Source organism: Arachis ipaensis, chromosome B03 (genome assembly GCF_000816755.2).
Source record: "Arachis ipaensis cultivar K30076 chromosome B03, Araip1.1, whole genome shotgun sequence".
Classification (NCBI taxonomy): Eukaryota; Viridiplantae; Streptophyta; class Magnoliopsida; order Fabales; family Fabaceae; genus Arachis; species Arachis ipaensis.
This window is the reverse complement of record NC_029787.2, coordinates 59,583,029-59,593,124: the sequence shown is the minus strand read 5'-3', so window position 1 is coordinate 59,593,124 and position 10,096 is coordinate 59,583,029. Positions and strand designations below refer to the sequence as shown.

Genomic DNA, 10,096 nt, shown 5'->3' with positions numbered 1-10,096 from the left:
CCTCCTCCATAAAAGAACTATTAAGTCAAATGTTGGGTGCAAAGAAAGGAGTGGAGGAGCAAGAAGGTGAGGAAGTCATTCAAGAAAATTCACACTCAAGTGTGGCAGAGAAGTACATGAAGGAAGAGCTCATGGAACCACCAATGCAAGAAGCTCTTGATGAAGAAATAACTCCAATAATCACACATCAACCAAGTTTTAAACTCAAAGGAGTGAAGGCAATTAGCAAGAACACCAATCCTGTCCCTGATTCAGCAAGCAAGATTAATCAAGCCATTTGCAAAAGGAAGCTTGCTGAGGAAAGGCCAAGACAAGGGACACTAGCTGAATCTTCTCCCCCCTTAAGGTCATTCCTCTTAATAAACTGGAAGAAGAGGAAGAAAGTGAAGAACAACATGTCAAGCTAATGACACTAAAAGAGCACTTGTTGGGAGGTAACCCAACCATAGGTAACATTTCTTCTCTGCTTTGTTTTTGTTCTTTGTTTTGTTTAAATTCAATAAATTGGCATATGGTTACATTCTAAGTTTGGTGTTGCCTTGCAACTAATTGTTTTCAATATATTTTGAATGATTGCATCAAATCAAAAAATGAAAGTGACACACCAAGATTCTAAGTTTGGTGTGCCACTTATTTTCTATGTAATTCATTCAAGCAACACTACTTATCTGCATAATCATAATGCCCCTGCAGTTTTATTTTTCTCTTTTGATTTGACACTTTTTCATTCTACTTGCTTTAGTCATTTTTCTATTTTTAAATATTTTCCTCTAGTTTGCTTGTTAACTGTCGTTGTTAGTACATCACCAAGAGATCCTTATTCTGACAGATTCTTGGCTTGGTGATTGTACTTAACAAATAACAGTTTCATTTGCTTAGTTTTTAGTTAAATAAAATTAACATATGATTGCATTCTAAGTTTGGTGTTGCTATGAAACACAATTTGCTTCCAATCTTTATTGGAAACTTGCATTGATTCCAAGTGAAAGTGTCATACTAAGTTTGGTGTGCCACTTATCTTTTATGCAATGTATTGTGCTCACCTTCTTAAGTTTGCAATCATAATGTCTCTGTCTCTTGTGCCTTGATTATTATCTTTACTTTTGCTTGCTTAGAACACATGTACTACTAACTTTTCATTGTGTAAGACATTCATGATCCATCTTAGCCCCATAGCCATTGTTCTAATTGTTGCTTGAGGATGAGCAAGCATTCTGAGTTTGGCAAAAAAAGAGTAGAAGGAAAAGGACAATAGTAGAGAAGATGAATTACAAGGTTGTAAAGTTCCTTTTCCTCTCATTTGTTTCCAGCACTTTAAATTGCATGATTGTCTTTATCTTCTCTGTTTACATAATCCAGACTTAGTCCCTCGCAAATCCGATCATCATAGAATTAGTTATAGATTTTCAAAGTTTCTAATTTCATTTAAAATAGTGCAGAAAATCAGATCCACGATTTAACTTTGAAAAATCATAACTAATGTTCCAGTTAATACGAAACCTTCAAAATTGAATCTCAACAATCACACTTAATATAATTTACTTAACATTTAAATTCTCATCATTTCAGTCACTACAGAGCCACTAATTCACTTTCAAAGTTGCCGTTTAATTTCAAGAGAACCCGATTTTCAGCAAACCATTTTGTATTCAAAATCCAACCCTTCAATACCCCTCAAAACCAATTCCAAATCAACCACCAACCAAATTCATTAACATTACAATATACCAAATAACAGCTCAATGGTAACAAATCCAACATAACCCATTAAAATTCAGAAATTCTCAACAATTAGTCATCAAACAATTCCCAATCCACATAATCAATCAATATCACTAATCAACAATTCCAAATCACAATCTCAACAATTCCAATCACAATTTCAGCCACAATTCAATATTCACATAATCAATCAATTACTCACAGCTATTAAATCTATTTGCAGTTATCCAATAAACCTTGTAGGCATTCTTAAATTGAAATCATTTTAAACCCCCTACCTCGATGTCGCAATCGCATACTTTAACGTAACAACTCTCTTCTCTTTTAGTTTCAGGGCAGCAGCGGTAACTCTCACGCAACCGGAACAGCAACAATATTAGCCTTCGCAGCACTGACCATGGTTGCAGTAAAATAGAGGATTCAAATTGGAGAGAAATCAAAAGCAATTTCAGCTCTAGGGATTCAAGACAAAGCAAGAACTAAAAGAGAATTAAAACCAGAACATGGCAACCACAGCAGTGACAAAACAAAACGTATAAATGGATCAACCCTAAGGAGAAGATAAGACCAGTACCCAGATAACAAAATCAGAATCAGTAATGGCTTCAACCGTCCCATGGCAGCACCAGCTTCAATACTCGACCTAATTGTAGCATGAAATAGGAGCCAAAAAGGGGCTGAGCAACAAAAATATAGGCAACCATGATTAAAACAAGCACATGGAAGAGAAACAAAGTATAATCAGAGTAAGGGTGAGAGTGTTACGGTTTCAAAAATGGGGAAATTAGAATCAGAACAAGGAGAAGGATCCTAGCTTAATTGAGAGTTGGTGACGACAGCTTGCTTTCTCTGATGACAAGCTCCATCCACGGCAGTGATGACATGTCATCATGTCATGTTTTTCTATGCTTTTTCATACAAGAAATTGATGATTTGTGCTTAAATATTGAATGCTTTTGTGCTTAAATGTTATATTTCTTTGATCTTTTGATTTGAAAAATTTTGTAGGAAATAAGAAGAAAAAGAAGCAAAAAGCACAAAATAAACTAAAAAGAAGAAAAAAAGAGTTTTGGGGCACACTTTGAAGTTAGAGCACACTTTGGAGCCTTAGGCCATGCTTTTAAAAGCGTGGCCCATGACCAAATAAAGGAGATTTGCAATCAGCACTCACAAAGCTCAGTTCACTAAGTGAACTTAGCTTTATCGTGAAAAACTTAGCTTGGAAGCAAGAATTTTCGCCAAGTTAAAACTTGGGCGTTTACAGCATGACCATGCCTTCTTCAAAATGCTATAACTTGAGCTACAGACGTCCAATTGATGTGCTTCTAGTTGCGTTGGAAAGCTGACCTTCACAGCTTTCCAACGATGTATAATAGTCCATATTTGGCATGAAATTGAGGCACAAGTGAAAGGCATCTTTAAGAACCAAAAACAAGCAAAAATAAACCAAAGTGGCTTCACCAAGGCTCGAAGGGGGAGACACAAGGAAAGCAAGGCAAGAGCAAAATAGTGCTCAGTTCACTTTTCCAACTTAGCTTTATCGGGCTCGCACTCAAGAAAATTCAAGGAAAAGGCTCACAAAACTTCCTCCACCAAGAGTTGAACTTGGGACCTTGAAGACAAAAGCAAGGCGCCACAAGGGGAGCTCAGTTGGTTTTTCCAACTGAGCACTACTCCCTCCACACTCTTCACATTTTGGCACGCCAAGGAGCAAAGCCATGCACACAAAATTTGACACGGACAAGGGGCTGACACACAAATTAGCACACCACGAGCAAATGGAGAGCTCAGTTCACTATTTCTACTGAGCCATCTCCTGGGAGTGTCACCCATGGGCCAAAATTCATCCAAAATTCCATTTAAATTCAATTCTTCACCAAATTGAATTAAGGCCAACCAAACCCATCTCTCTTCAAATCCAAAGCAAGCAAAGCCCACATCATCACTCAAAGGCACAAGAACAAGCTAGAATTAGGATTTTCATTTAATTTGTTTTTCATTTCAATTTCATTTTATTTTGTAAAAAGCCTATATAAAGGCATCACTCTCATTTTCAAAGGAGAGCTCAATTGTATGGGGGTTGGCTCCACTAGGGAGCATTAGCATTAGAGAGCTCTCTCTCTTTAGTTTTCTTTTCTTTGTTTTTGAATCTTGGGTGGAGAATTGAAGGAGTTCTGTTTCATTCTCCCTCTGAGATTTCCCTTTGTTTGCCTTGCTGCATAATTTCAGTGAATTGCAATTTGAATCAAAGTTCTCTTACTGCTTCCATTTGTCTTTATTCTTCAATCTATTTATTGTTGGATCAAGGAAGGATTTGAGATCTAGACTTGCTTTCTAGTCTCTTCCACTCCTAAGATCTTCAACATTATTTTAAATTGCTGCAAATTAAGCATTGCTTTTCTGTCTTTACAATTTTTCAAGGCATTTTACTCTTCTGTTAGATCTGTTGCATGATTTTGCATCTTTTACTTCTCTGTTTGATTGCTATTTACACGTTCCTATTGAATTTTACATTTCCAACACCCATTTCCCTTTATATTTCATGCAATTTACATTTCTTATCATTTAAGATTCTTGCAATTTACATTTCTTGCTCTTTAAGTTTCTGTCCAATGGTTACATTCTAAGTTTGGTGTTGCCTTGCAACTAATTGTTTTCAATATATTTTGAATGATTGCATCAAATCAAAAAATGAAAGTGACACACCAAGATTCTAAGTTTGGTGTGCCACTTATTTTCTATGCAATTCATTCAAGCAACACTACTTTTCTGCATAATCATAATGCCTCTGCAGTTTTATTTTTCTCTTTTGATTTGACACTTTTTCATTCTACTTGCTTTAGTCATTTTTCTATTTTTAAATATTTTCTTCTAGTTTGCTTGTTAACTGTCGTTGTTAGTACATCACCAAGAGATCCTTATTCTGACAGATTCTTGGCTTGGTGATTGTACTTAACAAATAACAGTTTCATTTCCTTAGTTTTTAGTTAAATAAAATTGACATATGATTGCATTCTAAGTTTGGTGTTGCTATGCAACACAATTTGCTTCCAATCTTTACTGGATACTTAAGTTGATTCCAAGTGAAAGTGTCACACTAAGTTTGGTGTGCCACTTATCTTTTATGCAATGTATTGTGCTCACCTTCTTAAGTTTGCAATCATAATGTCTCTGTCTCTTGTGCCTTGATTATTATCTTTACTTTTGCTTGCTTTGAACACATGTACTACTAACTTTTCATTGTGTAAGATATTCATGATCCATCTTAGCCCCATAGCCATTGTTCTAATTGTTGCTTGAGGATGAGCAAGCATTCTGAGTTTGGCAAAGGAAAGAGGAAGAATAGAGGAAAAAGGACAACAATAATGAAGATGAACTACAAGGTTGTAGAGTTCCTTTTATTCTCATTTGTTTCCAGCATTTAAATTGCATGATTGTCTTCATCTTCTCTATTTACATGTATGTATGAATAAAGCATAGCTTGAATCTTGATTTGTAACATGTTGCTGTGACATTATGACTACCAACTTGAGTTTTGTGAGTTCAAAAGCAATAAAGCATCATGATCATAAACAAACAAGGCATTAAAGAAGATTTTAGCATGTGCATACAAGTATTGGAAAGCTAGTATGATTAATAGTTGCTCAATTGCATTGGATTTTATTTAATTGAAGTTTTCATCTAGGACATTTTGTGAAATCTTTTGAAAATCATGATGACATGTCACCATGTCATGTTTTTCTATGCTCTTTCATTCAAGAAATTAATGATTTGTGCTTAAATATTGAATGCTTTTGTGCTTAAATGTTATATTTCTTTGATCTTTTGATTTGAAAAATTTTGTAGGAAATAAGAAGAAAAAGAAGCAAAAAGCACAAAATAAACTAAAAAGAAGAAAAAAAGAGTTTTGGGGCACACTTTGAAGTTGGAGCACACTTTGGAGCCTTAGGCCACGCTTTTAAAAGCGTGGCCCATGACCAAATAAAGGAGATTTGCAATCAGCACTCACAAAGCTCAGTTCACTTAGTGAACTTAGCTTTATCGTGAAAAACTTAGCTTGGAAGCAAGAATTTTCGCTAAGTTAAAACTTGGGCGTTTACAGCATGACCATGCCTCCTTCAAAGGGCTATAACTTGAACTACAGACGTCCAATTGATGTGCTTCCAGTTGCGTTGGAAAGCTGACATTCACAGCTTTCCAACGATGTATAATAGTCCATATTTGGCGTGAAATTGAGGCACAAATGAAAGGCATCTTTAAGGACCAAAAACAAGCAAAAATAAACCAAAGTGGCTTCACCAAGGCTCGAAGGGGGAGACACAAGGAAAGCAAGGCAAGAGCAAAATAGTGCTCAGTTCACTTTTCCAACTTAGCTTTATCGGGCTCCCACTCAAGAAAATTCAAGGAAAAGGATCACAAAACTTCCTCCACCAAGAGTTGAACTTGGGACCTTGAGGACAAAAGCAAGGCGCCACAAGGGGAGCTCAGTTGGTTTTCCCAACTGAGCACTAGTCCCTCCACACTCTTCACATTTTGGCACACCAAGGAGCAAAGCCATGCACACAAAATTTGACACGGACAAGGGGCTGACACACAAATTAGCACGCCACGAGCAAATGGAGAGCTCAGTTCACTATTTCAACTGAGCCATCCCCTGGGAGTGTCACCCATGGGCCAAAATTCATCCAAAATTCCATTTAAATTCAATTCTCCACCAAATTGAATCAAGGCCAACCAAACCCATCTCTCTTCAAATCCAAAGCAAGCAAAGCCCACATCATCACTCAAAGGCACAAGAACAAGCTAGAATTAGGATTTTCATTTAATTTGTTTTTCATTTCAATTTTTTTTATTTTGTAAAAAGCCTATATAAAGGCATCACTCTCATTTTCAAAGGAGAGCTCAATTGTATGGGGGTTAGCTCCACTAGGGAGCATTAGTATTAGAGAGCTCTCTCTCTTTAGTTTTCTTTTCTTTGTTTTTGAATCTTGGGTGGAGAATTGAAGGAGTTCTGTTTCATTCTCCCTCTGATATTTCCCTTTGTTTGCCTTGCTGCATAATTTCAGTGAATTGCAATTTGAATCAAAGTTCTCTTACTGCTTCCATTTGTCTTTATTCTTCAATCTGTTTATTGTTGGATCAAGGAAGGATTTGAGATATAGACTTGCTTTCTAGTTTCTTCCACTCCTAAGATCTTCAACATTCTTTTAAATTGCTGTAAATTAAGCATTGCTTTTCTGTCTTTACAATTCTTCAAGGCATTTTACTCTTCTGTTAGATCTGTTGCATGATTTTGCATCTTTTACTTCTCTGTTGCTTTTCTGTCTTTACAATTCTTCAAGGCATTTTACACGTTCCTTTTGAATTTTACATTTCCAGCACCCATTCCCCTTTATATTTCATGCAATTTACATTTCTTGTCATTTAAGATTCTTGCAATTTACATTTCTTGCTCTTTAAGTTTCTGTCCAATTTACTTTCTGCAATTTATAATTTCTTGTCATTTACTTTCTGCTGCTTTAATTGTCACTCAAATCACTCAATGTTAGCTTGACTAAACTAATCACCCGCTAAAGTTGCTTGATCCATCAATCCCTGTGGGATCGACCTCACTCTAAGTGAGTTTTACTACTTGATACGACCCAGTATACTTGCCGGTGAGTTTTAGGTGTTTTGGAAAATTCAGTTTTCCACAAAAATACCATCACGGGGCACAGCTATCCTCATAACTGTTATGATCTCCATGGTTATGGTTATGTTATATTTGGATGCTGTAAGGAACGAACGCTTATTTTACTTGTGAGGAATCTGGACACACAGCTAGGATGTACCCAAGAAAGTTTTTTCGGAATCTAGTGCGAACCCAGCAACAAGGTCGAGTGTTTGCCATGACTACTGATGATGCTATGCAATCAGACGCCCTGATCCAAGGTCAGTGTATTGTTAAAGATCGATTTCTAACTGTACTGTATGACTCAGGTGCATCGCATTCCTTTGTTTCTTTAACTGTTGCTCGTGAGTTGGGACTAGATTTCTCTGAGTTAAACTTTGATTTGATTGTCCATACACCTGCATCCCAAAATGCTTTGACTAGTTTAGTGTGCCTGCAAGTACCATTCACTATTAGGAACAGAACTTTTATACATGATCTAATCTGTTTGCCTCTATGTGGTTTAGAAGTTATTCTAGGGTTAGATTGGTTATCTAAGTATCATGTTTTCCTTGATTGCTATGAAAGAACTGTTGTTATTCCGTCTGATAGTTTAGATATTAAACCATTTCTGTCTCATACTTTATATCAGAATTCGGTAAGAGTTGCATTAGACGGGAGTGATTGTGAGGGGTACGTTCTGTTAGCGGCTAGCTCGAATGATAGTGAACTAAGCTTAGAATAAATCCAAGTGGTAAAGGAATTTCCTGATATTTTCCAGGACGACATACCTGAGTTTCCTCCTCAGCGAGAAATAGAACTCAGCATTGAACTTGTACCTGGAACCGGACCGATTTCCATAGCACCGTACCGGATGTCACCACTGGAACTTGCAGAGTTGAAGAAGCAGTTGGATGAGCTACTTGGAAAAAAATTTATTCGTTCCAGCGCATCACCTTGGGGAGCTCCGGTGTTGCTAGTAAAGAAGAAGGATGGTGGAATGTGACTTTGTATAGATTACCGACAGTTAAATAAAGTCAATATCAAGAACAAGTACCCACTTCCACGAATAGATGATTTGATGGATCAGTTAAAAGGTGCAACTGTGTTTTCGAAGATTGATTTGCGATCGGGCTATCACTAGATTCGAGTGAAAGAGTCAGATATACCGAAGACTGCATTTAGAACTCGATATGGTCACTATAAGTATACGGTTATGTTGTTTGGACTAACTAATGCTCCTGCGATTTTCATGGATTACATGAATCGTATTTTCCGTCCGTACCTTGATCAGTTCATATTAGTCTTCATAGACGATATTCTCATCTATTCGAAGACAGAAAGAGAGCATGAAGAGCATCTAAGGACTGTATTGCAGATACTAAGGACTCAGAAGTTATATGCTAAACTATCAAAGTGCGAGTTTTGGACAGAGAAGGTGGCATTTTTGGGACATGTTATATCACAGGGAGGAATTGCAGTGGATCCTTCAAAACTTGAAGCAATAGTGCAATGGGAACCACCTACGACCGTTATAGAAGTTCGGAGTTTTCTCGAACTTGCTGGATATTACCGGAGGTTTATTAAAGGGTTTTCACAGATAGCCTTACCTCTGACTTACCTTACATGAAAGGAAGTTCCGTTCATTTGGACGGCTGAGTGTGATAGAAGTTTCAAGATGCTTAAGGAGAAGTTAACAACTGCACCTGTATTAGTACTACCCGACCCGCAGAAACCTTTTGAAGTATACTGTGACGCCTCTCATAAAGGACTTGGATGTGTGCTGATCCAAGACAAAAATGTGGTGGCTTATGCTTCCCGGCAGCTAAGACCTCATGAACGAAATTATCCGACGCATGACTTGGAGTTGGCTGCAGTAGTGTTTACTCTGAAGATCTGGAGACACTATTTGTATGGCGCTCAACTAGAAGTTTTCTCTGACCACAAAAGTTTAAAGTATATCTTTGACCAGAAGGATCTTAATATGCAACAGCGAAGGTGGATGGAGTTCCTGAAGGACTATGATTTTAAGTTAAGTTATCACCCAGGAAAAGCGAACGTGGTGGCAGACGCTTTGAGCAGGAAGAATTTGAATATCTCTTGGATGATGATAAAGGAAGAAAAGTTACTCGCGGAATTTGAGGACCTTAAGTTGGCTATGACTGAGACGTCAAGTGGAGTCCGTTTGGCCCAATTGCATATAACACCAGATTTTAAGATTAGGATTCAGCAAGCACAAGCACAGGATTCAGAAATGAAGACGATGCTGAGACGGATGAAAGTAGAGGAACCAGAAGCTATAAGACTAGATCGTAGCAGCCTTTGGAGATATAAGAACATAATTTGTGTGCCTAGCTCTGGAGATTTGCGGCAAAAGATTCTTGTAGAAGCTCATCAAAGTATATTTTCTATGCATCCTGGAGTAACAAAGATGTATCAAGGATTTGAAACAAATGTTCTGGTAGCTGGGCTTGAAGAAAGAGGTAGCTGATTATGTCTCAAAATGTTTAACCTGCCAGAAGGTGAAGGTGGAATACCAGAAACCGTCAGGAACCTTGCAACCCTTGGAAATACCATAATGGAAATAGGAGCAGATCACTATGGAATTTGTCACGGGATTGCCAAGGACCTCAACAGGACACGATGCTATTTGGGTGATTGTGGACAGGTTAACAGAATCAACACATTTTCTTCCGATTCGAGTTGACTATACTTTAGAAAGGC

General features: G+C 37.4%; 1 long non-coding RNA gene across 1 annotated transcript; it reads right to left on the bottom strand.

Annotated features, from left to right (window-relative positions):
* On the bottom strand, nt 2,008-2,550 carry LOC107634456. The gene is made up of 2 exons (XR_002358467.1): nt 2,297-2,550; nt 2,008-2,113 (listed from the first exon to the last, which is right to left on the bottom strand). It is a non-coding gene; the product is annotated as an uncharacterized LOC107634456 (long non-coding RNA).